This window comes from Gobius niger, assembly GCF_951799975.1.
Source record: "Gobius niger genome assembly, chromosome: 15".
NCBI classification, from domain to species: domain Eukaryota; kingdom Metazoa; phylum Chordata; class Actinopteri; order Gobiiformes; family Gobiidae; genus Gobius; species Gobius niger.
Genome location: NC_136866.1, coordinates 14936285 through 14963971, shown reverse-complemented (window position 1 = coordinate 14963971; position 27687 = coordinate 14936285). Strand labels below are relative to the sequence as shown.

General features: G+C 41.9%; 1 long non-coding RNA gene across 1 annotated transcript in view; it reads left to right on the top strand.

Moving 5' to 3' along the window:
• Positions 1 to 7590: 7590 nt before the first annotated feature.
• The window catches only part of LOC306975359, a 62407-nt gene continuing 42310 nt past the window's right edge, over positions 7591 to 27687 (top strand). Inside the window, exons 1-2 of the long non-coding RNA XR_013793692.1 lie at positions 7591 to 7825; positions 17327 to 17465. This is a non-coding gene — a long non-coding RNA (uncharacterized lncRNA). The remainder of the gene's footprint in view (positions 7826 to 17326; positions 17466 to 27687) is intronic.

Below are 27687 nucleotides of genomic sequence, written 5' to 3'. Positions count from 1 at the left end.
CTGTCTTTTCCTCTTGCATGTGAGGATGATGCGCACTTTCGAGCGGTGGCAGGCAGTCAGTCAGTCTGTCTAAATATAAATAAATAAATCATAAATATATGATTGAAAAGTGGCCAATTGCTCGTCCTTGTTTGGGCACTGTGACGTCATCCTCCTCTGTTGTGCCGTGAGTCATTGTGCATAGGGGGCCGGAAGGTATTTTATTCCATATCCTATATATTTGACACACTTTTATATAAACTTGCTGCACTTCCCAACCCTAAACTCTTATTATTAGATTATTTCTGCCTGTGTCTGTGGTCATTCAGTGCTACAGAGCGGGCATAAAGGATTATTCAAATAAAGCACACTGTAAATTATGAGTTTTATATTGCAAATGCTCATACAAACATCTAAGTCAGTAAGTAAGTGTGGGCCAACCTGCATGTTTTTGGAGGTAGAGGAAACGTAGCACCCGGAGGAAACCTGGCTGGCCTCCTGGGTTTGTTCCTGTTTCAGAGCGTGGTGTCCTGCACTGGTCAGCTCCACCTCCTCCTTCCTCTTTCTCCTGGGCAGCTGTAATGTTGGTCATATCCACATTACAGCTGCATCATATAATAGCAATTGTTAGGTCATGGGTTTACACAAAGCAAAAACAAACATTTATTCATGAATAACACTGCATTTACAGGGCCCCATCTCTTAATAAACAACTCTCTTCTCTCAATGAAAATGACATTTCCTCCATCATATAGATTTCCTTAACTTCCTCAACCCACATGGAATAGGTGGGTGGTACCATTTTAAAGTGATACATTTAAGAGCGGCAGTCAAAAGTATTTGCAAGAGGTATTTTCTGGGATACTACACCCAAGATAAAGAAAGTGTACCTTAATGTCAGATTGCTTAAAGACCGTGTTGATGGCAATGAAAATGTCATCCCAGAACAACTTTGATATTTTTTTTAAGTTTATTTTGACAACAACAGACATAAAAAGACAAACTTATACACGCCACTAACAAGAATGACAAAATGACAATGGACAAATCATCAATGAACACACAGACCCCCCCGAGACTTCACTAAACAAGTCAACTCAATTTAGTGAGTGCTCCTTGTGGAGTGAGGCACACTAAACATCATGCCACAAGATTTTCAATGACAACGAAACCACATAAACCTTACAAATGCCATGAAAAAGACAAAAAACACACCTTCCCACACGTTAGCACCATACCTGTCCTCCCCGTTCACCCGCATGGGGGATGGAAGTCGGAACGATCAATTTAAATCAGATCTGAGATTCGATCATCATGCAGACATTCATAATTCGTTTAACTGGGACAATTCTTTTCACGCTGTCCATAAAAGGCCATACATTCTATATATTTGTTTGTTTTAGTGCAAAGTTGCTTGTTCCATGGAGAGAACATCCAAATATTCTCCCAGCCATTTTATCAAGCTGCACCTTCCAATTAATAAGGACAGTGCGCTTTGCTGAGAGAAACACTGAAGTAATTAATTTTTGTGTTATTCTGGAGTCCACTCCCTCCACATTTCCCCCCCAAAATGGCTACTATACTGGGCATAACTTGTAATATAACTTAACTTTTCCACTTCTGGCCATTGCCGGATGGATCAGGGTCCCAGTCATGCCACAGCCATGCCAACATAAATCTGAGGCACTGCTATTCATTTTCTGCATTTTCTGTGGGGTGATGTTTGATCTGAATAGAATCTTGAGTTGTATCAGCTTGTAGCTCACACATTTTGAGATGTAATTTGTAGTATGGTTATATTTGTCTCTAGATCCTTCTCCCATTGCTCCATGATAACCCCAAAACATTCAAAAAAATCATGACATAATAACTTGAAGTGTCTTGCCCAAGGACACAATACGTTTTAGTGTATATAAATTGTCTTTTGAATGTATTGTTTGAACTGTAAAGTACATGGTGTGTGTCTTGTGTTGGTATTTTCGGTGTCTTATAAAAAGAGTGCTGGGCACATACTGTGCGTATACAAGCAACACAAAAAGGAAGATCACTCTTTCATTAATCGAACACAATTTCTGCAATTTAGGGATTATTCCTCCAAACTGTCCAGCACTCTCGCCTCGATGAATGGCCCGGTAATCAGTCAGACAATGTGCCACAGCAAATCCCTAATTGCACTCCAGACAAAGCCACATGCTCTCCTCTTACAAACAACAACAAGCCGCGTATCAAATTGGTTCTATTGTTAAAACTGGTTACATTACGCTTCACAGTGCCGTCCACAAAAGCGTGAGAGCATAAGAAAGCAACGTGTGGCCTTTCTACATGTCAGTCTTCATTAGTGCATGAGTGGGGCCGAGTGAATAGTGCCCATTCTTTACAACACATTGCTTCTCGGGGCAACACGGACAGGAATTTTGCTTCCCCCTGACCCCCCATCCCACACTTGACATCTTAATATTCCTCAAGAAAAATGGTGACCCTGCCTCCACCTCCAAAACTCTTTAGTTTAGTGCTCGGTGTCAGGTAACATTACACAGTGCTGGCTGATGTGGCGAGGGAAATATGCTGGTAATAGAGGAGAGGTTAAAAGTTAAGGTTGGAAAAATAGTTCTGTAGCTTCAAAAGTGAGCATCAAAGCATTACAAGAGGGAACCCCTTTCATTTAATTATGAGTTCTGAAGTAGGATGTACCATGCGCCTGGAATCACTTTACAAAAGTTTAAAGCCACACAGCGGGATACTCCAGGCTGTACTGTAAATAAATAAACGTGTTTCATATTGGGTTATTATCTTACATGCACCACCGACACTGCAACATGAAAGATGTTACCTTGATAACAGATTCCTCTAAACTGATCTAAACTGCCGCATGCTGAGGTGTATGTACAGCGTGGAGGGCCTATGTTACTAATGTAATAAAAAATACCATCTCTGATGATACGTGTCAAAGCAATGGTCCGAGGGCCGGTTTGGAATTGTCAATGCTGGAGGATATTTATGGAGACCCAGGCATGACCCGCTGGATCTCTTTTATTGCCTATTTGTATTGTTGTGTTTTCATGTCTTGTCTGAATGTCTGACAGTGCTCTTTGAGTACCTTGTACCTTTATCTCAGTGTGGCTTAACACTGCACATGGGAAATCATTCTGAGTCCCCTTTTCTACATTAAATTATAATGCCAACATGTTTCAATTAAAGTCTGTGTCAGGGCAGTGAATCATGTGATCAGAGGACAATTCAAGAAACAAAACAAAAAGGCAAGAAGCTGTACATGCGCTATACATCAAAGGCAACCGATGTTACAGGTGAGAGAAATGCTACAACCTTATACAAAAAATGACTGACCCACACTTGCCTAAGCAGGAAGGGTACTTGGATGTAATTGACACTAGGACGCCTGTCGAATGTAGTAAGTGAGTGAGTGGTTGGCGGTCGGAGGGGCTGATGGGGCAGACTGGTTGCCTCGCTTCTGTCAGTCTACCCTAGGGCAGCTGTGGCTACAAGAGTAGCTTACCACCAACAAGTATGGAGTGAATGAATAATGCAATGTAAAGCGTCTTTGAGTGTACATAACTACCTACACACCTTGGTGCCTATTAACCTCACATAACCCAAGCACATGCAGAATAATCTGCTGGTGCTCGGCCTTCATGTCTGTGACATTGAGCTAAATATAAGGTCACAGACGGGTCAAAATCTGCACTAAAATATTTATGAAATACCACATTTGGAGGAAGCTTAGGACTTTTTCTACCACACTCACTCTCAGAGGATATGCACAGAGGCAGCAGGAAGTGTCAGCATATCCCCCAAAATGCTTGTTGCGTCACTGCACACAGACACTTTGGCATAGGCTGAACCTCGCTGGGGAACTGTTGCCATGTTTACCTCTGCACTTTCCCATAGAAACTTTGAAACTGCATAAACTTAGCTTTAGGAGAGTTATTCCCAAAATTGACAAACAACCGCACTCCTGGACTAAATAGCAGTGCTGCGCTTTGGCGACCAGCTAACCCCAGGATTATGTGCAAAGAGAGAGATTCAAGAAATGACAGATTAAAGAATTGATTCATAGTCTGATATAGTCTCTGCTTTCATCATCTTATTGCATCTTATGTTAATGATAAAGAAACCTACAAGATATATAAGTAGCATAAACAGGACAAACCATATACTCGCCATACTTTTACACATAAGGACTGGCCTCTCCATTCATTTGTGTGGGGAGCCAATGCTCAATTCAAACAGCTCCTGGAAGCTGCTACAAGACAAATTTGTTGGAAGCGGATCACAAAGCTGACAGCGTTTCTATGATTTCTATATTTGTAATAGTCACAAAGGATTTTATTTATAATCTGGACATTTTAATGCAATATCAAATCCAATTGATGCAGTTATATGGAGTGAACAGAACAACAGGAGTTCATCAGACTTTTAAAGGGGAACAATTAGAGACCCTTGAGCAAGTTCGAAGATAGTTATTTGTGGGCATGTTTTATAGACCTGTGCTCAATATATTGTACCGGCAATGTATTGTAATGGAGTATGTGATGCAATTATGTTTGTCTCACCATCTCAGTCTTTATTCAGAACGCATCACAACATGCGCTCTTACTACTGCAATAACAGACAAACCTTGCACGCTGAGCTTATTGTGCATAATAAAAACCTCCATTTTGTGCACCATAAGAAAAATTCGGAACACATTTTTTATGGACGCTCTGTCCAGATACACTTGAATCTTGATACGTATTGCATCATGAACTCTGAATCAGGATACAAATCGTATCATGAAGTTGTTGGCAATGCACAGTTGTACATAATTTAAGTGAAAATGACTGAGGTAGCACTTTTGTACGTCCTATATCTTTTGTGAATAAAACTGGGGGTGCTGCAGCTGCAATCATTTTAATAGATGCAGTACAGCCTTTTGCATGCTTGGGGAGGGCTGAGACTGGGATTGGGATATAGAGGCGGGGAACATTGGGCAGGCTTAAGGTTCTGGACGTGGGATTAGAGGTGTCAGTGAGTAATTCATTGTTTGAGTCATGAGTCCCGATCAATGGCCACGGGTTGCAATGTTCTGTGGCTGCCATTGCTGCAGTACCTCCATCTAGTGGCAGCAGAAAAAGCTAGTTTTCCACTAGATAGCATTGCATTATACACACGTTTTAAACAACTGTAAAGCCTGGTTTCTGATAATGTTAAACTTTCTACAGCTAGATATTACTCCTGTGATGACGCTGGGTTAGGTATAAGAAACCAGGCGGGTTTTTGCAAGGTACTTTTTAGAATCCTTGTATAATAATGAGGGCCTGACTTTGATTGACTGGCCGTTAGCATCAGAGCTAAAGGCGTGAGCGCCCTGCGACGACCGAGTCTACACCGAAGATCCCGCCCTTTTGCCCTTTTTAGGAACATGCTGGATCAGAACAGGGTAGGAGGAGTCTGTAAATCCATCATGGACTCCTGCTTGAACGATTGGCATTAACGTAAACTGGAAGGAGTGAGCCCAAGGAGTCTATTACGTCTATGGTCCTGGTACAAGTCCCCCATCCAAAATGGGGTACAGCAGTACCGGGGGCAGACGTACTCGCCCGAGGGCCACAGTTTGGCTTTCCACTCACAAAAGCCTTGTTTTCACTGTGATCTCCAGGAATCTTGAAGAAAAAAAAGTCACAATACACAAAGCTGTATGACATCACATACGACGCCCCTGTTATTAATGTATATCGGCATCTTTAATCCATCCTGTGTCTAACCCAATTACAGCACTTGAGCTAAATCCCAGAAGAGCGCTTTTCTACCAGCGAACAATAAGAACCTCCCACACAAATATCCGCCCCGTGACAGAACTGGGTGGGTGTTCTGGGACCCATGGACTTACACGGCAACGGAGTGGTGTGTGTCTGACTGTCAGTGAAGCTTTTCTCTTTATCTCGGTTTGAATGTTATGCAATCCCACTGACATTTGAAGCAATAGACTTGGAGCATACAATGCAAATGAACGCGATGAGTAAATGGGCAACAAGAAGCGCCAGAAAGTGAACTAAATTTCAAGAGCAGACAGAGGTATTCTATGTGGACTGTGGATGGGTGACTGTGCAAAGACAACAGTGTGGGTGAAACATATGAATCGGCGCGTCCTTCCTCCTCTCGGTGGTTACGGCTGTGTGGGTTTAATTAGCTGCATAACTCCTCTTATCTAATTAAAATTGTATGCACGGTTAGTTATGCAAAGAAGAAAGAAGGCTCAATATGAAAACATACACTTAGCCGACAGCTTTCTTCTTGATAGGATCGATCTCGCCATAGTTTTATGATCTAAAAGATGGGAGGGAAAAAAGAGCTTTGTTTCAGGTCGGCTCACAGGTTTGGAGGTCAAAGTTTTTAGGCTGAGGACAGTGCTAGATTTATCTTGACCAAAATCTAAAGGTAATACAGTATGTCTGTCTAAATAATCTTATTCATTCAATGCCATATGCAGTTTTACACGACTGCAGAATCAAGGCCTGATAGTAGGGGTAAGCAATATGGCAAAAATGTACATCAAAATTCAGATTTGATCACGATTCAGGTGCACTCAGCTTAATTTAAGAGGTTACCAAAGCCGACAGCTGCTTCTGAAGGTTCATGCTTCTCTGTGACTCGGTGCATGACGACACTGACCATTAGGGGGATTGTGTGGGGAAAGGTGTAAGCTATTGCATAAAAAAAACTAAGCAAAACACAATATGACAATATCACCTAAACAGTTGTCACAGGGATCGCATCACGATTCAGATTTATTTGTCACATTGCTCAGCTCTAATGGATAGATAGATGTTATCCCAGAAGTCTTAGCAGTTTTTATTAGACCTTTATTTAGTGGCTAGTCCCACTGCGAGCAAGAATTTCTTTTTCAGGGGAGTCCTGGCCCCAGAAGGCAACAAACCTATAGTGCAAAACCTACGCAGGCACAGTGGGAAAACTCCACACATGGCCCCATCTGGCCCAAGACTGGACCTCGGATTTCTTGTTGTGAGTCACGAGTGCTAAGCGCTCCACCACCGTGATGCCCCTTTTTTATTTTATTTTCAATTTTAAGTACAGAATCCAGAACCCTAATGCAAAATAAGCACCCGAAGGAAACCCAGCTGGCTGCCTTTAGTGCTCCTATGATCCTCTGAAATGGTGCACCACCTCCTGGGTTTGTCCCTGTTTCAGAGCGTGGTGTCCTGCACTGGTCAGCTCCTCCGCCCCTCCTTCCTTCCATGCTTTTAACATTGATTGCAGAATTAGATCATAGTGAATACTACAACACGTTATACAAAAAAAAAAAGAATGAATACGTCTTAATCCAATCAAACACAAGCAAACACGAGTGAGTAGCTAGTTTATACTTGTATGTGCCTCACACACCAGTTGCAGCACAGAAGGACGAAAACCCGCTAAAAAAAAAAAACCTTGTCAAACACCGTTACCAAGGCAACGCGCTTTCTCTCTTCTCATCCGTTCACCCGGTTATCGCGACATTTGCGCCCTCCCTGTTTGCCCCATGGTGCCCCCATCCCTCTGATGTCTGCTCTCGCGAGAGTACGGGCCGGAGGGGGCGCGGCGTCCTCTCCGTCATTTCGAGGCGGAGCGAATCGCTGCAACTTTGGCTGAACTTCTGATTTGAACAAACCGACAGGCGGCCAGGCAGCAGCGCACAGTCTATGGGCGCAGCGTACGGGACAAAAACACACACACTTTGGCTTTAACGCTGACAACTTACTTTTTGGCGTCCGCGGCAGAGCGAGGGAGAGCGCAGGAGAGCAGCTTTAGCGCCCGGGAAGCGGAGGAGACGAGGTGGGAATTGAACAAGGTAAGTCCTTGCGTTGCACTGGCAGACCGCTGTTTGCCAACTTACTCGCTGCGCATCCTCCTCCCGTTTGGACATTTTCTAACAGCCTCTCCGTGCGTTGGAAAGTTTAGCTCCACGACAGGTCATTCATTGCACCGTAAACGCGAACATCAATGAATCCACAGCGTCGCTTTGGTTGCTTTATCAGGACTCAAATACAATAAACAGCGTGCTATCTGCGTTTACTCTGCACTGGGCATAACTCGCATGCACGCCGCCCATTTCAGATTAAAAAAAAAAACGCTTATAAAGAGACAGGAAATATTGCAAAACGAGCATCAGATAAAGATAATGGTTGCTTGCTTTCGTCCCTGCGTGGCGGCTGTGCGTAATTGGGATGACTGGCTGCTGCTGCTGCTGCTGCTGCTCATGCGGTTTCCTGTCTTATCTCGATGCGCAAGGCTAATTTCCCTGCCAAAAAAACCTGCATTAGTTTGGTTAAATAAATGCTCTGCTTCATTGGCTGTCTTTGCTGAGAGAGGATACGTCCGGATTTGGGAACTTTGCTGTGCAGTGCAAGGTGTATGGATGCATGGAGTGCGTTTTAGTTGTAACTTCTGAATTAGGTTTTTTTTTTATGGACAACTCCAGTTCATTCAAGCAAATTCGCATACTGTCAGTCACAGCACTTGAGAGGACTACCCCCCTAGCTGTCAAAACCACTTACCCCCCAATCAAAATGGCCGTCTATGAAGTCTTAATATGTGATGTAACGCTGCTACGCTTAAATGATGGAATGCAAAAGACCTGACGGCACAAAAGCCCCCCCCCCCCAGCTGTGGCGGTTTCTCCCACACTTTCGTAAGTCAACCCATCTGCATATGAGAAGGGTCACTTCACTTGGACTGACCGCTTGAATGGGATTTGCCCGGGACCCCCGCCTGTGACCCCACTGCCTACTCTTGTTGCCTCGGTCTCCACCTGTAGAGAGTGTCCTAAGCCTAAGGCATGTCTTTCCACATGTTCCCAACCCCCCCAGTGGAGCTGCTACGCTTCATCTAGGGGTTCCCAAAAGGTTTATGGACAGGAGACCTCTCACCGAACAGGAAATAAAATCCCAAGGACCCCCGCACATCCTCCCAATGAAAAACATGATGTTATTTTTTTTGGGTGGACCCCGACACTTGTCTCAGGGACCCCTACGGATCCCTGGAGTCCAGTTTGAGAATAAGGAGCTCATGCTGTTTCTTACTTGATGGCATTGTTATGCATAAATAGGTTGTGGAGAAGAATGATGAATGAATGGCTGACCGATAGGAGTGTAATCATTCATAGATTTGATTAATATGTTAAAAGAATTGATCCGATTGGACAGTTTAGGGTGAAACTGGGTAAACAGTGGGGAGAGGCATCCAAATTGCTGGAGCAGGGACTAGAAAGCACAAAGCCAAGGACAGTACAGTGTGCAGCCTTAAAGCAATACTAAGTACCTTGTTTACTTTAATAAATCCTTTCCGTAGTCCCTCTGGGGGTACTACAAGTGTTAATGGGATGATCCCCGGTGTCTCTGGCCAGAAAATCACAATTGCAACTTGACTGCCACCGGGTCGGACTCACCGGTACACACTAATGGAATCACGAAGACGAAGCTAACGGGCAAAGCTAATTTCGGTCTAGCGTCACTTAAACAGTATTTGCAGCCGTATCTGCAGTTTGAGTGAAAAAAAAAATCCATTGTGTAATTGGATGTACAATATCCCTCTCTCCCTTCGCCTTTTCTGTCAGCGTAGTATTTACTCTCATGGACAATTAATAAGTTAAAAAAACGCATCATGCTAAGACACCTGCTGTTGTGCTCATGGCCTCTAGGGGCACGAGTCACTTAGTACTGCTTTAACCACGAGACCAGGAGTCCTCAAACGTTTCGGACCGCAACCCCTAAAATCAGCAGACCAATAACTTGAGGACTGTAAACTGTATCTAAAAAAATCTGTTTTATTAATGTTTGTTTTGATAGTATACTTTAATATTTGGCTTGATTTGATTAAAAATGTTCTGTTTTCAATAAAAAATGCATCAAATTCAATGTGAAAATGTAAAAAATATTGCCCTGAAATCATCTCGCGACTCCTGAAGGGTCCTCACCCTCACTTTGGGAACCCCTGCCTGCACTAGACTATCGGCTGCACAGGTTAGAAAAGAATGTGACGTATAGTACGCCCTGTGTTCATGTTTTTATTTGCCGTTCCCAAACACTACTGTGTTTCAGCGTATTTTTCACTCTCCTCTTAGAGAACATCTTGATTGCTGTTGGGTGGTGTTTAAACACAAACATTACCCACAAATGATACTTTTTTGCTTGCAAAGGATATTGCACAGCCTAGATAACGATAATATGATTGATAATAATATGCCTTTGAATGCCAACCAAGACTTCGCAACCGAGAGAGCTGTGTCGCATTTTCTAATGTTAAGCCAGGCTATTGAGACTGTGTGTAGGTGGGAGTGCACATGTGCCGTTATGAACGGAGCTCTGGAGGAAGGGAGACGAGAGGAGAGAAGAGAGAGCAAGAAATGTCAAGGTTACGGCTATAGCGCATCATCAGAAGTGTTTATTTAAGCTGAGTTTTTCCGGATGTCTTCACACAAATTAAAGGGAGAAGAAAAGGATGGGAACATTTCTTTTGAAAGGCTGGTAAATCCTCCAGCGGTGAGTTGTCCTTGGAGGCATGTTCAACAAACCCAGGATTGGTTACTTGGGTTGAAATGATTTGTTTTGCTGGGTGGATTTGAGACAGTCCTAAAAAAGTATTTTAAATTCAACTGTAGTTTTGAGAAACATCTAAATACTATTTTACTTGCTAATTGTCTTGCCGCTAATCGCCTTTGTTTTGAAAGGGGCAAATATTTGAAAAAAAAGTGAAATGTGACGTGCAAAGCTAAAGAGAATGACCTGCATTTCAGAACATGTTTGTGTTTTGTTGCACTACAGGCTTAGCGGTTTGGAGCCCAGATTCAAAGCGCTATAGAAAGTGCGTAGGCTGCAGTTCAAATAAATCTACACCATAAAACCACTGAGCCAGTTATAAAGGAAGCATCTGTGTGCCCCACACGGGAAAATAGTTGTCCTGCCGTTACTAAAATGACAACTAAAATGACAACAACAATCCTTCATAACTTTATTAGTCAGTGCTGGTTTGTTTAAACAAAGTTCAGAATACTGCTTTGTTTTAAAATGACTGATTATTTCAGTTCATGTGTTGCTTGGTGTCACCTGTTAGCCAAGTGGATGGTTTAATCTGCTAAACTTGCTTTAGGAACTAGTAACAGGAAAAGGATAAGGTTCTCATCATTAAATTTTGTTTTTGGTTTGTTAGCTAGCCTGTTAGCATGAGCAACAGGGGCGACGGTGGCACAGTTGGTAGAGCAGGTCATCTGCTAAAGGCATCCTAGAGGTGCACACTGTCGTTGTGTCCTTGGGCAAGACACTTCACCCACCTTCCCTCCAGTGTCTGCGTACATTGGTGTATGAATGAGAGAGTGAAGGGGTGAGTGGATCCTTGCTGTAAAGCGCTTTGGGAGCCTAATAGTTGGAAAAGCGCTATATCAGTTGAGGCCATGTACCATTAATTGATTAATGCATATTTTCAAATAAAGGATTGTTTTGCCATTTAGTAGTTTGGGAAATCCCTTTAAGTCGCTCTATTCTGCTTTCTGAACTCCTTTAAACACCTTTGCCAGATAATTCTTGTAGTAGCTTATATTACAAATAAAGTATGAACAAAACAAAAAAGTAGCCATTGAATGATTGTATATTGCATTGTGAGAGAACCAGCAACCCTCAAAGAATGTTTTGACTTTACGGAATATTCATCCCTCAGTCAGAAGAGTCCACATTGAATACATGTCCGAGCAGTTGGCTCTGTCTCCTATAGTTTTACCGAGTGAAAATGAAGCGGTCCCCGTGAGGTTTGCATCTGCTGATTACTTTTATATCCCATGCCTTCTTTCAGGTGTTGACATTTCATTATTCCTAATTACATTGGGATCTACCTCAGTTCGTGCAATATCCCTCATATCTCCAACCCGCTTTGCATATGATTATAATCTCTCTGTGTTATTGGCCACATGAGTCACACCGTTGCCATGGGGATTTGTTCTAGTTAATGGTGAACTAGCCTTGACAAAGTTAACCTTGGCATTCCCTGGAGAACCCTTTAGGCTCATTCACAAAAAACAAACGGGGAATTTGGCACAAACTCTCCCATTCCACCCTGTCCACATTTGTACGTCAGAACAATGTTTTCAAGTTGTCGTCTGGCACAAACTTTGATATAACCAAATCAACTGCACTTACCTCGTGGATAAAGTAAATGGAAAGTGTTTTCATTCACCTGTACAACAACGATGATGTCACTGTTCTGTTACTCTCTCTTTAAAGCCAGTCGTGTGAGTCCTTGTACGAGCTGCTTCGTTGGCACTGTGCAACACAGCCAAATCTGGCAAATGCTAAATCGGTAAAAAGGAGGACAATACTATCTCCGAAAAAGCCAGATTGCACACGTGGTGGTTTGTAGTAAGCATTTTCCACAAGGTGTTCATTCTGTTCACTTTTCTTTAACGGATTAGCTGCTCATTTTGTCGAAACGGTTTAAGCCAAGAAAAAGTTGATTATTCAGCCTTTCCTGAGCTGGTGTTATGCTAACACTTGCATCATTATCAATCGGTAAGTCGTGGTCACTGCAGCAGACTTGTGCCTTCCTCAGGGTCCTTGTTCAGTTTGAATATATTTCCAACCTGAAGGATTACTTGCGTACAATTAATAATTACTGTATCTCTCCCTCGGTTTGCCTTTGTCCCGCGTCGCAGCCCGGCCCGTCCTTCTGTCGGCGCTTCCATCTCCACACCTCCCACGGCTCTTCCTCTCCTCTCATCTCTGACGACGCTGCCTCTCTCCTCTCGTCCCGCTTTTCCTCTACGCAGCCAAATCTCACGCCAGGACTCCTACTGTCTCGCTGTCACCCACCGTCTCATCATTCCCGGCCTTCAGCACGTCACTGCTGCAGCTCCCAAAAGTTTTCCTCTTTTTTTTTTTTTCTTCTTTTTTTTCTTTCTCTGCAGTTGTCAAATTGTACCCACATCTGTGCTTTGTTTGTTTTTTGGTGCAGTAGGTATTAGTCTAGTCATGCATTGTAGGTCACGGGGAAAGGCTCTCGAGTAGCATTAGCTGTGATCTCCATCTGACCCTTGCCAGTGGCCCCTGACTCCAAAAATGACACCGGTGTAAGACTGGATGATATGACCTTTTTTATTACATTGCTCACCTGTTTTATGCACAGGTTGAGCAATCATCTTGAAGAGGCATGTTGAATGGCTAAGTGCACACATTAGCTGACTGCAGGCCGGGTACCAGTGAGACGAGAACAGCCTCATTAGCGCCGCCTAATAATGGCAATAATTCATTTACATAATTAGAAGTTTAGACCTTCACAGTTCTTAATGAGAAACCCCGACTTCTACTACTTCAAGCACAATTTCATATTTTTGTATGTCATTGATTGAGCAGAAATGGTTCGTGTGTGTTTTTCTTATTGTCCAGTGAAAATCTCTCTCAGTCCGGCATATGGAAATCGTGATTTTCCAAATTTTCGTGGCAGTTGTGCAACAGTGTATCAAAACATCATAAACAATAGAACTGCTAATCCAAGCAGAAATAAACAGACAGAGGACGTACTGTACAGATGGAGAGGAACAACAGGCTCATTGTGAGCGTGTCAGTGTAATCAGTTGTATTAGAGCCATTTGTAAGACCTCCCACTTCTCCAGCTATTATAGCTTTGGTTTCATTGTCCGTTTATCGGTGCACTTTGGATTCAACTTCGCCTCAAACTTGGCCTGATTGTTGTTGATTTGCCCAATAGTGGCTGTGTGAAGTTTGAAGTTGGTATCCTAAGGTTTTTAATCAGGCCAAAATTATTATTTTCCTAAATGCTAAAGTTTGACCAGCTCTAACTGCCCAACTCTTTCCTCAGAATGAATATAAAATGACTATCTTGCATCTAGCCCCTTTAAATGTATTCCATAAATTATTTCATACTGTGCGACAATTGCTAGTAGGAGTACTTCATTACTAACTAGATCTTGCATTATGAGCCATTAAACTTTGAAGTTGCCGTTTCACTTTTTAAAACACAATAATTTCACAAACAATACTAACTTTCCACACTTTCCACTTGCCAGGTTTGAAGCAAATCTATCTTACTGTGAATCCAAAAGTGCACAGAAAGAGACAATGAATGAACCCACGAAACAAGTGTCCACACATGCCTCTGCTTTCTCTTTCTCCACGGTGTAAATCAGCAGATTGGTGTTAATTTATCAGCGGTGGTAATTTATTTTGCCACTGAAGGTGCATTCTTCTGGATTTCCCTGCTAGAATGCCCCCAGTGTCTGTGGTGCGGTTTGATTGACCAGAGAGAAACAGCCTCAGCTCAATCAACCCGGTCCAGTCGATGATATTTGAAATCTTTACAACAATGGAAAATTCCTGGACGATTGAGAGTCTGCTGCTAAATTTAGTTCAGTTGCCCTGAAGCATGTTAAGGTTGATGCACTGTGTAGAAAATGTTGAGGATCATATTCCCTGCGTTTTGTTCTTGCAAAGTTGACGTGTTGGGCCCCTTTTTCAGGATGTCCTCCCTCCGCCATGACACTGCTGTAGCACGAATGAGTCCAAGAACTGTAAATCTTATCCCCAAACATGTACTATGAGAGCGTCGCTGAAATTCCCACCAACTGCCCCACCATCTGTTTCCAAGTAGGCCGCACTCTTCCCATTCTTGTCCCCCCGATGAGTAAAGGATACCGCTGCTGACGGCCGCCATGACAGATTCAAGGTTTGTTTTGACCTGGTATGAGCTGGAAACTAATCACTTTGCTATTTGAGTCTGTTTCATAGAACCTTTTAAGGGTAAATATTTGGGTTAAAGTTCTAACTTTTCTCATATATATTTCCACAGTTGGTAAATCAAACTAATTACACAAAATAGTCTTATGACAACTACATTTACCATTAAGGATCAACTGCTGCTACATCAAAGAAGATTTTAGATTTTTCAACCAGCGCAAAGTTATCTATCAATGTAAGAGATAATAGCAACTATGCTTTTGGCAAACTCCTAAACCAGTCGATGTTTTGTTTTAATTCAATCCTACTTTTTAAACATGTCTTGTCAAACAAATTGCTCATAATGCTTAAGTGATTTCGGGGCCATTACCCAACATGCCGCAGTCACTTCACATTGCTCACCGACAAAATCTTCAACTCGCCAAGAACACGCCACAGGATTTCATGAGAGCCGACTTCATTTTGCTATTGCTTAATGGAGATCTACTCATGCATTTATTGGTTGTAGCTTAAGAAGCCTTAAGTAAGTGAAGTAATCTATTTGGAAATGAATATTATTACAGCTAGTTAGACATATTCCTGACATGAAAGGTGTCCCTCCTTAGTACGTTATACTGTTGAACACATGAAAACGCCCTCCACACTCTACGATGCTGGTTTGTTTGCACAGTGTCATTCCTACTGCTGCCTTCAGAGGGAGCTCCAGTTGAAACCCTGACCATCCCTGGCCCCTCTGCCTGCTCTGTGGAGTAGAAGCAGAATTTTGGAAGAACCATTCTGCCGTAGCTGGACTGTTGCGCACTTTGTTTACTTCTTGGTGATTTTTCAGTGATTGTCCTGATTATGAATTAGGGCTGCAAGGTTTATTGATATCGAATTGCAATCGAGGTTTTGACTACTACAATAAGCTAACCTCAAGTATGTCATGACAGATAAAAGCTCTGAGTTTCTATAAAGCAGATTCTTAAGTATTCACATCGATGCTATGTGATTCCATTACGGACTTATTTATTCACGTGGCTGTCCCCCAGAGGAAGCCGAACTCCTCTCAGAAGAGGGTGCTGTCCACACAAAACCAAACATTTATTGTTCTGGTGTGGGGTAATTTGAGTGTTTGCCAGTCTAAAAGTAACATCACTTCCTTCACTCATCATTTTAGCAGTTTATGCATTTAAATGTATAAAATATGGACGTCGCAAATTGAAATCGACAAAAATTAATTTGTTTTTTTGTCAAAATGGTGCAGCCCTATTATAAAAAAGTGCTGGGATAAATTAATCATCAGCTTCTTTTCATTGTGATGAGCGATTATTATTGTGTTCTAAATGATCTGAAATATCTATTCTGAGCTACCCAGAAGAATGTTTTAAGCCTGATTTATTCATGTTATGTCAGCTGTGATGGGCTTTTCATCATTTCTGGAGGGGAATAGCTTATTGTGCTTATTGAGTAGATTAGGTAAACATGCAAACTCCTCACAGAAACCTTCTCCCTGAGTAAGGCTGAACAATTTTACCAAAATCAATCAATATTTCGATTTTATTTTGATTCTTTTATAGAGGTGTATATATATGGCCATTTTTATTATAAAGTTCAATAACAAAACTACGTCTGTCTTTTGTCTGTTTAAAGAGGATGGATGAAGTGTTAATTGAGATTTCTGTACGAAGTTGTAGAAAAACGGTGAGCTGAATGTAAGAGACAATGACCCTCTGCCCTACAACAGCTGAAGTGTGATAAAGTAATCATTATTACTTTGATGGTCGTTAAATGAACATCTGGAGGGAGCAGTGTTTCTCAAAGCCATAAAGGACACGGCCATAAAAGATGGTGAAAAATATTGTGTAAAAAACCTTTTTGAAGGAAGCGCTCTCAAGGACATTCTGATATCACCTCCTCTCCACTGTTTTAGGAGAGCATTTGTATTCACGTAACGTCCTGCTATTGAATTCTGTGCCTTCACCAGCTGCTTTTTAGGAACAGCGGGGAATGGAACAGTTTCTTAGAAATTAGGGAGTTTTCTACTTTTTCTTTTTGTCTCACCAGAACAAGTCAAGGAAAACAGAAAAACATAAGCTTCAATGAAGTGTCTTAAAACTGATCCTTTTTGATTTGATTCCATTGCCAAGTAAATGTAACGCCAGGTTTACTCTGAAATAAAGAAGTTTAGTGGAATTAAAATGACCGTTTTTTGTACACTTTAAATGAGCACAAAAGGGTGCAAAAGACAAAGCTTGTAAGCGGACTCCAAATTGCAATAACACTTGGCTCATAAAGAGGGTTTTTGTCCTAGAGTTTAATGTATTACTCTCTGGAAGCATCTTTTCTTTTACAAAAATGATTTTTCTGAGCTGTATTCTGCAGCTCTACTGATAAGTGTCTCTTGTCGGATTGAATAGATGTTGAACTTGAGAAATATAACTTCATAGAACGGGAAACATTATTGGGTTTCTCTTTTCCACTGTTGTTCCATAGCGTGAAGTGTGATGTATGATTCTGAAAATTTCATTGTCCGCACCAGCACCAAGGTCCTTGAAACCCAAATACTATTGTGTTCTACTGTCTCCACTTCCAAAGGTCATGTGTGTAATGTGATTTTTCTTTCGCCTGTGCAGGGGAGCAGCCGCTGCCAAAAGGAAAACTAGGAAACCGGATTAAAGACACTTCCTGGTCATTGTTGGATGCCACCGGAGAAAAGCTCTGATCCCTGGGAAGCACAGTGCGCCGAACACCTGAAACTGCAATCTATCTTCAGTAAGTCACTCACTGACTCTTTTGTGTCTGCTGTAAAGAAGAGTGCCTGCAATAGTGAAAAGATCCTGGATTCAGAGTTGAGGCCGAATATTTTTTTATTCACAATGCACATCCAGTGGCATTAATATTTGAGAGAGAACAGAAATGTCACCCACTGACATAATGAATCACTAAAATAAAATGACACAGTTTGATGACTGTGTCTTCTCGATAGACAGGATTGTAAGGGAGCGTAATCAATCAGTGAAGCACATTAAAGCAGTACTAGGTAACTTGTTTACCTTAATAAATCCTTTCCGTAGTCCCTCTGGGGGTAATACAAGTGTTAATGGGATGATTAGGGGGTCTTTTCCCCCTGGTGTCTCTGGCCAGAAAACCACAATTGCAACGTCGCTGCCTCCAAATCGGAGCCAATACACACTAATACACACTATAGGTGTCTTTTACCCGCTTTGTCGAGTTTTTCCATAACAAAGGCCAGTGTCAAACCGGTCTGACCAGGTATAGGTAGGGCTGGGTACTGTTTAACGGTACCTACTTGGTACCGACCGAAAAGCTCTTGTAATTGCATTACATTAAAATATGATCTCCATTGTGTAATAGGATGTACAATATCCCTCTCTCCCTTTGTCTTTTCTGTCAGCGTAGTATTTACTCTCATGGACAATTAATGAGTAAAAAACCACAACATGCTACGACACCTGCAGTGGCGCTTATGGCCTCTAGGGGCATAGTTACTTAGTACTGCTTTAAAAGTCACAAAAGGAATATTGGTCAATTTTATAAACTGTAGAAGTTCAAAAATACCAATATGATTGTCAAAAGTGCTTGTTTTGAAAACATTTTCCATGGACCTGCCAACGTAGGACCAGCGTAGTTTTTTTTTTTTAGATTTGCTGCATTGGTGGCCTAAAAGGCGTTAAAAAGCATTCGCTTGCCTTAACTTGCCATCAGACTCCTAAATGGTAATAAAATGTTTTTATATTTGCACTACGTGGTTATTCACCTGCTTTTTGTGCAAACTCACCAATCACGTTTGTCGGGATGTGTGTATTGTGCATTTTTTTTGGTATTCAGAGTTTAGCTATAATATTACTTATTTATAAATTATCCTATTTATTTCCAAGCTTTATTTATTTAATTTATTTTTTCTTACGTGTTGCACAGTTGTGAATGTACCTTCACTGACAATGGCCATCATTTATAACCTATTCTGATTCTGGTCTGCCTGAATAAACCCTGGGTCTGGCCATATCAAAACAAACTTTGCAACTTATGAAAAAAACAAAACAAATAAAAATCACACCGAGGACTGAGAAACGGGGCCCTCTACTGCCATTTCAGCGGGCGAAGCATTGAAGACTCAATCAGTTCATTGATTGATGCCATGGTGATATATGGCAGCTCTAGTACTGTCGTATTAAGTGCACTTCAATCCTCGGTCCCTGCCATTTTCCTGTCTGCTTCGAGTTGTCATCATTTGGATGCTACGCTCCACTGAATCTCAACAAGCCGCAGAGATAAACTTGCGGTGCATTTATAAAGTGAATGTGGCGATGCGGTCGGGTTAAAATACTGGGACACAGGAGGGACTCGGTGCCTCTAAACAGAAGTTAATAAAAGAGGATGTGGTGTTTGTGGTCAGCGTTTACAGCAAAATCTAAAGAAATCACCACTTGCACTTCTAAAGCAGTCTCTTAGGAGGAAATTGGTGCATTTTTATGTCAATATATTTTTATTCTAAACTAAACTCTCAACATTTGGGCCTGACTGTCATAGCCATAACCGACCAGTTGGTTTGGTATTTCTTACATAATTAAAACTGCAGTTATTTAGGTAATGCAGTATCCTTTGTTGTTAAGACCTCTCCTAGTCTTATTCAAATGGCCATTGTTAAACAACTTTTGGGGTAATTTTACACTTTACATAAAGTATAAAATGAATACCTAAAGGATATAAACTTTCAGCTCCTGTCACCTGATGCTTCAGTCCCATACGAGAACTACTGCTGTGGGTATTTTGGCACAGAACAATGTGTATATAGATACTCATTTTCTGGTACTGATACTTAAAAAGCCATTTGGTAGTGATATGATGGAATCAATCTGCCCTTTCTTACTGTTAAATCTTAATTTTAAAGATACAAGTCACTATTTGATTGCATTACATTGCGTCAGAAAAAAATGCACAGCCCTATTACTGAAGATGTTTTTTTGTTCTTTTTATTCAATATTGTTCAAGTAGTTTTATGATTCTGAAACTGCTTTTCAGTCGATATAAGTATTTGTTTGTGCAACAAAGCATCATGTTTTTCGCCTCAGTGTAGTTTTTAATTTTAGTCCCATCTGACATCTAAAATTGATTAAAAAAATGCCCCTGAAGCTCATTCGATTTGCAAAACACAAAACGGTCTATTGTCTATTTTAAATACGTTTTTTTCCTGATTCGAGAAAACACAGAGGCTATATCTTGTCTGGCTGTGTTAAATTAAGCTTGTACTCTTGCCACTTTTGCTTCTAGGTTTCGGGGCTGCTTCCTTTTGCCAAAAGAGAAAATAGCTTTGGTTTGTTTCCTATAAAAAACACATTGCTCGTGTTTGCCGGCTCCACGGAGGTCCTGCATGGAGCCAGGGTCGGTAAACACACAAATCTATTAGAATTCAAGGAAAAACAAAAAACAGGAGCTGTTGGCTGAACTTTCACCGTCTCCCTGCGTTACCCAGGCCTGGACCAGCTGAGAAACGTACCTTGGTTATTCAGACTTTGTGGCTCTAAAGTAGGACTATTGTCATATGGGGTGAATGCCTTGGCGGTGGTGTGCCTACTATAGATACAGTATAGATCAGTCAGGTTCTTAAGTGGTGGGTCGTGAGCCTTTGCCAATAGTGTAGAACTTTGTGAAGATAAAGACTCCCTTGTGGTATTTTGACATTAAATATACTGTCACATGGCCGAATTGTTTATAGAAAAGCTGAAATTCTTTTCTTTTGAGTTGCGGCACGCAGGGATATGCAGAAGGTGTGTCGCGAAGGGATTATTTTTCTGTCATTTTGAGGGACCGTGTCATAAAAAGTCTCATGAGCTTTATTATCCGTCATTAATTAATCTCTTGTATGTCATTTTTTTAGGTGTCTAAAGAGAGCTGAGATTGCAGGATAAATGGAGCTTAACTAAACATGATTTCTGAGCAGAATTATGGAACATGAATTTTGCAACAATGAAGTGTAAATGTGTAAAAGGATGACTTATTCAGAGCCATCATCATCTGCACGTCAATATTAAGGCACACATTTCACCATTTGAAATGCAAATTTGTGCTCATTATTTGCATTTCTTCAATTTGAACTTGATGATTAAGAAACAAGGCGTGTAATCGGGGTAATACTCAGCAGTTTTCACAGTCTTAGGAGCCTGCACTACACGCTCTCTGTCCATGACCTCTTACCTTTGTGCACCACGCCCCTCTCTCTCTGTCCTACGCTTATTTATCCAAGTCAATGCACTGTCAGCTCTAATGTCAGTGGGCATCATGTTGAAATCTGGGTGGCGGCTGAATAGTTGACAAACTTTCCTCACAAGAACATCCTGGGTTTGATTCCACATCATTTTTCATGTTCTTTTATCTGGGGTACTGGGGGTCTCAGGTTTCCATCAACCCAAAACAAGCACAGTGGTCTAATCCATCAACTATGTACTCCTAAACCTGAACCAAGCTCAAGATTGGGTGATTTTAAGGATGGGTCAAATGCTCTGAACAATAAAGCATGCTTTGTAGAGGTCGACCGATAAGGGTTTTTCTGAGGCCAATGCCGATTTATTTTGGATTTTTATAGGCCAATGCCGATTTGCATGGCCGATTGCACCAATTGTCTGATCTATAATCCTGTAAAAACATAAATACTTTGCCACTTGATTCAATCATAGCTTTGATTAGCTACCGTTAGCATTAGCATACTGTTGCAAGCTGCGGTGATCAAAAACACAACTGTAGAGTTGAAAACTAAGGCAGCTATTGAATTCTCCAGGTTCTGTGTTCAAAATGAAATGCAGCATGTCCATATTGACTGAAGTTTGGTTGGTGAAACTCACAAAATATCGGCCCGATATAACGGCCGACCGCGAATGCTTTGTGCATCTGGAAATGATACATTGGCTAGTGTTTCTCTATTGGACATTTATGAATACATACAACTTGGGATGGAGGGAGGCATTTTAGCACTCTTTCAAATGATTAATCGACTTGATAAGTGCAGTGACGATGCCGAGGTGCACATCTGGTCTGCCGGCTTCTGTCTGGATCCTCCACAGGAAAATGGCGTGTCACGATCTTCCTCGATCTTAAGCTTATCCAGGCAGTGAGATCTTCTCCTTGTGTGTGTGTGCTCGAGTCAAGTTTCCGTTATTGGCTCTAACAGACTTCAGGTTCATACCCTCTGGAGGTCCAGATGGTTAAAATGTGCCGGTTCGTCTCAGGGGCTACAAAATACACTGCCTGGTCCAAAAAAGAAGTCGCCACCTGGATCTGGGGTTGCTGCTGTTGGTTAGGTCTAGGTTCAGAAACATTATGTTCCCAAAGATTGTCAGTCGACGTCCAACTGTATGGATCAGTGAATTTTCTTTCTTTCCTGATGATGTATTCCAAGATGACAATGCCTGGATATATTGGGCTCCAATAGTTTAAGACAACACGGATTGGCCACCACAGAGACCGGTCCTTAACTATCATTGAATCTTTGACATGATCTGTCTCCTCCCGAGTCTGATTCTGATATATACATCTGACAGAGAAGCACATGAAGCTCCTGTATGTTTAATAGTCCAGATAAATGGCTGCATAGGTTATTAGTGCTTTGCCAGTCTTGTAAAGTTGTGTGGGGTAAATCAAACAATCCGTTCCAAGCCTGTTTTATAATCGTTATAAAATGTAAAATCTCTATAATGCAGCCTGTTTTAAGGCCTGACCAAAGGGATAAACAAAAGCACTCTGCCTTTTCCCTTTGTAGCTCGTCTTCTTGCAAAGGCTAATAAAACACGGACCTCGCCGTGACCTTGTTCATGGTTGTTTGGACAAGCAGGGCTCGAAGGGTTCAGCTGTGCACATTACCTTAGCTGGCAATACCTAACCTCGCTGACTTCCTTTGTGAAAGGATTACAAAGGGAAGAAATGTTTGTGTTAGGCTTGGTTTGCAGGCCAATTGTGGAATGAGAGTCAGTGCGCCAGGTCCGTAACAAGGACGGTGTGTTTTCATTTCTCAAAAGGTATTCCCAAACTCCAGCGATGAGGACTTGAGGATGACTTAGACTTGGGAAAATCTTGATGCGGCTACATCTCTGCTTTAAAGTCCTCCTCTCATAACTCTGCAAACAGACTGATGTTATTACTTGTATTTGAAAAGTCAAGAATTTTAATTAGAAAGATAAGGACGGCCAATTATGTGTTTTGTTTTCCCAGCCACACTCGTCAAATAAGTGTGTGCCATCACGTTGTTGCTATGACATTGCAGCCATTTCTGCTCCAATTATGCCCTCAATGAATCGAGCAACTACAAAAGCTCTGTATGATCCTTTGGAGCTAACACAGTACCAGTTGTTCCTCTTTGTTTTGTGGGCAGTGTGCTACTTGCTAATGGCACACTTGTGGAGAGCTGTGGTATTTTGCACAATAGCCACAGGGTTCTTTATAATGATGTCCTTCCCTTGTCTGAAAGGCTTCAGTGGAGTAAAGCACGATTAGACAAAAAATAGTGCAATGCAAAAGAGGGATGTGTAAGTCAACAAATAAGAATTACTCACTGGATGGATTTTGTTTACACGAAAACATACCCAATCACTTAAGTTACCGTCAGAGCTCTGAGTTTGTTTCAGTATGGTTACTGTATAACTGAAACTTTACAATGGACACTGTTTACAAACCTCCACTGCTGCCAACTCACACGTCATGTTAACAATACCAACAATGCTACGTATATTTAGACTCCATCAAAGGAGACAAAACAATGGATCTGACCCTACTTTAAAATGATTAATTTTCTGTTGCTACGTGGAATTAAAAAGCAAACCCTTTAATAATATATTATTGTCACATCGGTCTTCGTAGATAACTGTAAAAACAGTCGATCAAATCATGATTTTTCCATTGGTGAAGTCACTGTTTTTCACACAGTAAACTTCCACTCGCAGAGCTGTCCACTGTTGATCAAGTTGGCTGCTACTACACTGAGTCAGAAAATTGTCATGAAAGCTTCACTGTGCTTCGTCCTTCGACCAGTCTCCCGTCCCTGTGTCCCGTCTCATTCATCTCCCAGGCAGCCCCTCCCTGTGTGTGCTGGCTCTTCTCTGGACACGATCACTCGGGTGTTATTGTAGTGGGACACCACAGGCTGTACCTGTGAACAGGGCGTCTGGAGGACTACAGTGCTACACTGCTTCCTCATATCAGCTTTAATAAGCCAAGGTCTCCTAGCAACCGGCTCTTCCACTTTTGGAAGAACTGCTTAGTAACAAAAATGATTATCCAAGAAGTCGCTACACTGAGAGCCCATGAATGAGATGGAAGAAAATGTGTATTTATGTTACTACAGTTATGCAATCCTTTTGTCTTTTATACGAGCAGTGATTCTCAGTGTTTCAATTTGAAGGACGCACAATTTGAGTGGTTTGTGTTCACACCACTACCACACACAGGGATCAGTTCTACAGCACAATTCATCTCAATCTAGAAGAAGCAGAAAATGGGGGAAAAAGGCATGACAGTATTTAAAACAGTCATTTACACCAGCTTGTGATACCAAGTCTGCTGTGAAATGTAGCTACATGCTCTTGCCTTGCCAATGCTGATGATTGTAAGTTTAATGATGCTGACTGTATGGTTGATGCATCTGCTATAGGAGAAAATGTAATTCATACACAGATGTGTGCAGATGTGTGTGGATGCATGTGTTTGACAAATGGAACACTTCTTCTCTTTCTGCTTTTGCCTCGTGTCAAACAGTCCTTTTACACAACACAATACAGTTACAGTGTTTTGTTTCTGGTAAACTCAAGAAGGAATAAGCCGTATCTAAAGTCAGAAGAATATTTTTTTTGTGCACCTTAACAGTAAATACCCACAGGCCGTTAGCATTTTGGCTTTGAACGCTAAGCGCCCGTCCCCACAGCGTGCTTCCTCTGCTGCTGCTCTCCATTGTTGTGCGGCGGCGGCGGTGGTGGTGGGAGGAGGTGGCTGAGCTGGAGCGGGCTGAGCGGGGGTGTAGCGGTTACATAAGGCCTCCTCCTGAACTACCCAGCTGCGGTGCGTGGTTCAGCCCGGGGGGGTGAGAGGGATGCCAGCCGATCCTGCTCCCTCTCCACCTGTGCAGCTCTGGGTCAGGGAACACACTGACACGGGAGAGGGACAAAATATGAACACAACCCCTCTCAGCAGCAGCATCTCCAGCGTGCTATTCTTTCATCGCTGAGTTTCAGATGACACGTCTACATTTGAGCCTGTAGGGTTTAACGGAGATGGGTATGTTTGATATGGCAAATTTAGTGGCGTGATTATGGTACGGGTTTGGAGAAAGCTGCAGGTCGGACAAACATGTTTCACATAAAGCTGTAGGCTGCACTTCTTCTGTTGCACTGGTCTTCTCCCTGGTCAAATAAATAGCCTACATTATGTAATTCTCCAGGAACTTGCTATAGCTTCGAGTAGGCAGTAGGCATAGCAACAATAAGCCCAAAATTAGGTTTACCAAGTTATTTTATCATTTTAACATGTTATTGAAGTTGAAATATATATTGAGCAAAATAAAAATCTACAATGATCGCCACCCAAAGATGCTTTGAAAATAGGATTGTGTGTTATTGATCCTGTTGTGAACACTGGGTAAATGTGTAAGTTCCTTGTTTTGACGTTCAATCAATATGGATGTACACACACCATTCGGTGAAGGCTTCTGCTGTTTGACATTTAGAGAAAAAAAGCCTGTAGACTTAACCAGTTATCGACACAGTGTTTCAATCCCAGCGGGTAAGCTCTGGTTTGAGCTGGGATCAAACTACCAAATGTCTAGTTGTTGTTGTTGTTGCCTCTTTTACATTTATTTTGTTATTGTGAGGTCCAACTTGATTGGAACTTCATTCATCTATTTTGTTTTTTAGTTTTCCATCTTGCCCCTGTCAGATTGATCTAAAATGAGCTAAAACCTGAAGCCACACTGTTCCTACTACATTTGACTCCAGCTAGTTATGAGGTTTAAACACATTATATCCTCTTCCACTTTAGTTTAATATCTTATTCTAGGAATGGCATTGTCTTACGTTTGCATTATGGGATTGTTAAGTGATGATGTCATCGCTCTTTAGCCCAATTCACTATAATGGGATTTAGCTGATTTAAACCTGCTGTGGAGCCGACTACAGGCTCTTTTAATCACAGAAACATCACATATACTCTGGATTTTCTGACATAAATGATGAGATAGATGATTGTAATTAGGTGTAAAGCAGCTGTTGGACTTTTGTCTGCTGTTGTTTCAGCAGGAGATTCAGATGACGCTGCAGTTTTTAATGTGTTTGTCGATGGAACTGTCAACAGTTTGGACCCGGAAGTAGCTTATTACTGTGTGTGATGTCACACTTGACACACTCTTGCAGCTCCTTCAATGTTCCACAACATGGCTTTAAAAACACACGCACGCACAAATCAAATTTCCATGCTCATGTCTTGGTGTTGCCATGGCAGTTGTGTTGGAAAGCTTCATGGTGTAATGCTAATACAAGGTTGCCACTGAGGTAATTAGTGTCTTTTCACACCACTTAATGCTTCCTCTGCTGCGTCTTGTTCTCCGTTTTATCAGCAATGTGTGACAAAAGCTAATGTAGTTTCTGTAAAGACTTTTACTATGCTTTACTCGTTCAGCCTATCGTGTGTGTGTGTGTGTGTGTGTGTGTGTGTGTGTGTGTGTGTGTGTGTGTGTGTGTGTGTGTGTGTGTGTGTGTGTGTGTGTGTGTGTGTGTGTGTGTGTGTGTGTGTGTGTGTGTGTGTGTGTGTGTGTGTGTGTGTGTGTGTGTGTGTGTGTGTGTGTGTGTGTGTGTGTGTGTGTGTGTGTGTGTGTGTGTGTGTGTGTGTGTGTGTGTGTGTGTGTGTGTGTGTGTGTGTGTGTGTGTGTGTGTGTGTGTGTGTGTGTGTGTGTGTGTGTGTGTGTGTGTGTGTGTGTGTGTGTGTGTGTGTGTGTGTGTGTGTGTGTGTGTGTGTGTGTGTGTGTGTGTGTGTGTGTGTGTGTGTGTGTGTGTGTGTGTGTGTGTGTGTGTGTGTGTGTGTGTGTGTGTGTGTGTGTGTGTGTGTGTGTGTGTGTGTGTGTGTGTGTGTGTGTGTGTGTGTGTGTGTGTGTGTGTGTGTGTGTGTGTGTGTGTGTGTGTGTGTGTGTTCTCGTTTTTATATTCTAGTGGGGTCCACAACCTGAGATTTGACTCACCTCATGGGGACCAGTTTTACCTCGTGGGGCCCGGACCCCACAAGTCCCACCATAGAAATCAATGGAAAATGCAATTCTAATGTTCCTGATGCCGTTTCTGTAAAAATCTGGAAAAGGCCCCTGGAGGTCAGTTTTCCTGACTGTAAGTGTGTATGGCCTGGTGGTCAACAGTGGGTACTGCAAGGACCCCACAAGGATCCTTGTGTGTGTAACTTAATGGCCAGTGGCGGGAAATGGACGGTCCCCATAAGGACATTTGTGATGTGTGTAACTTGGTGGCGGGAACTGGACGGTCCCCATAAGGATATGTGTGGTGTGTGTACCCATGTGATCAATATGAATATTGCAAGGTCCCCATAAGGATATTGTGTTTTGAATATATTGTGTTACATAAAAGTACTAGTACAAATCTATATATAAACTTAATGTTAGCAAATATGTTGAAATATTAGCTAGGACTGAGGTCAGTGTTTGCCAAAGCTTGAGCTGCTAATGGCATCTAATCATAAAAGAAAAATCATAGCCACTTAAACAAAATAAACCTCAAAATGATGTAATGTACTTCACATGCATATGTAAATTGTTGGCGCAAAGCAAAATCTTTCGGCAGTATGTGTCCCATCGAGACATATAGCAGCATTGGCATAGCTGCAGCTAACACCACCTAGCATTATGTTAGATTACCAATTCCTTTCATTCATAGCACATACAGTATCAGGCAAACACCGTGGCTCAGTGTTGGTTTTGTAGGAGCTGCTAGTTGAG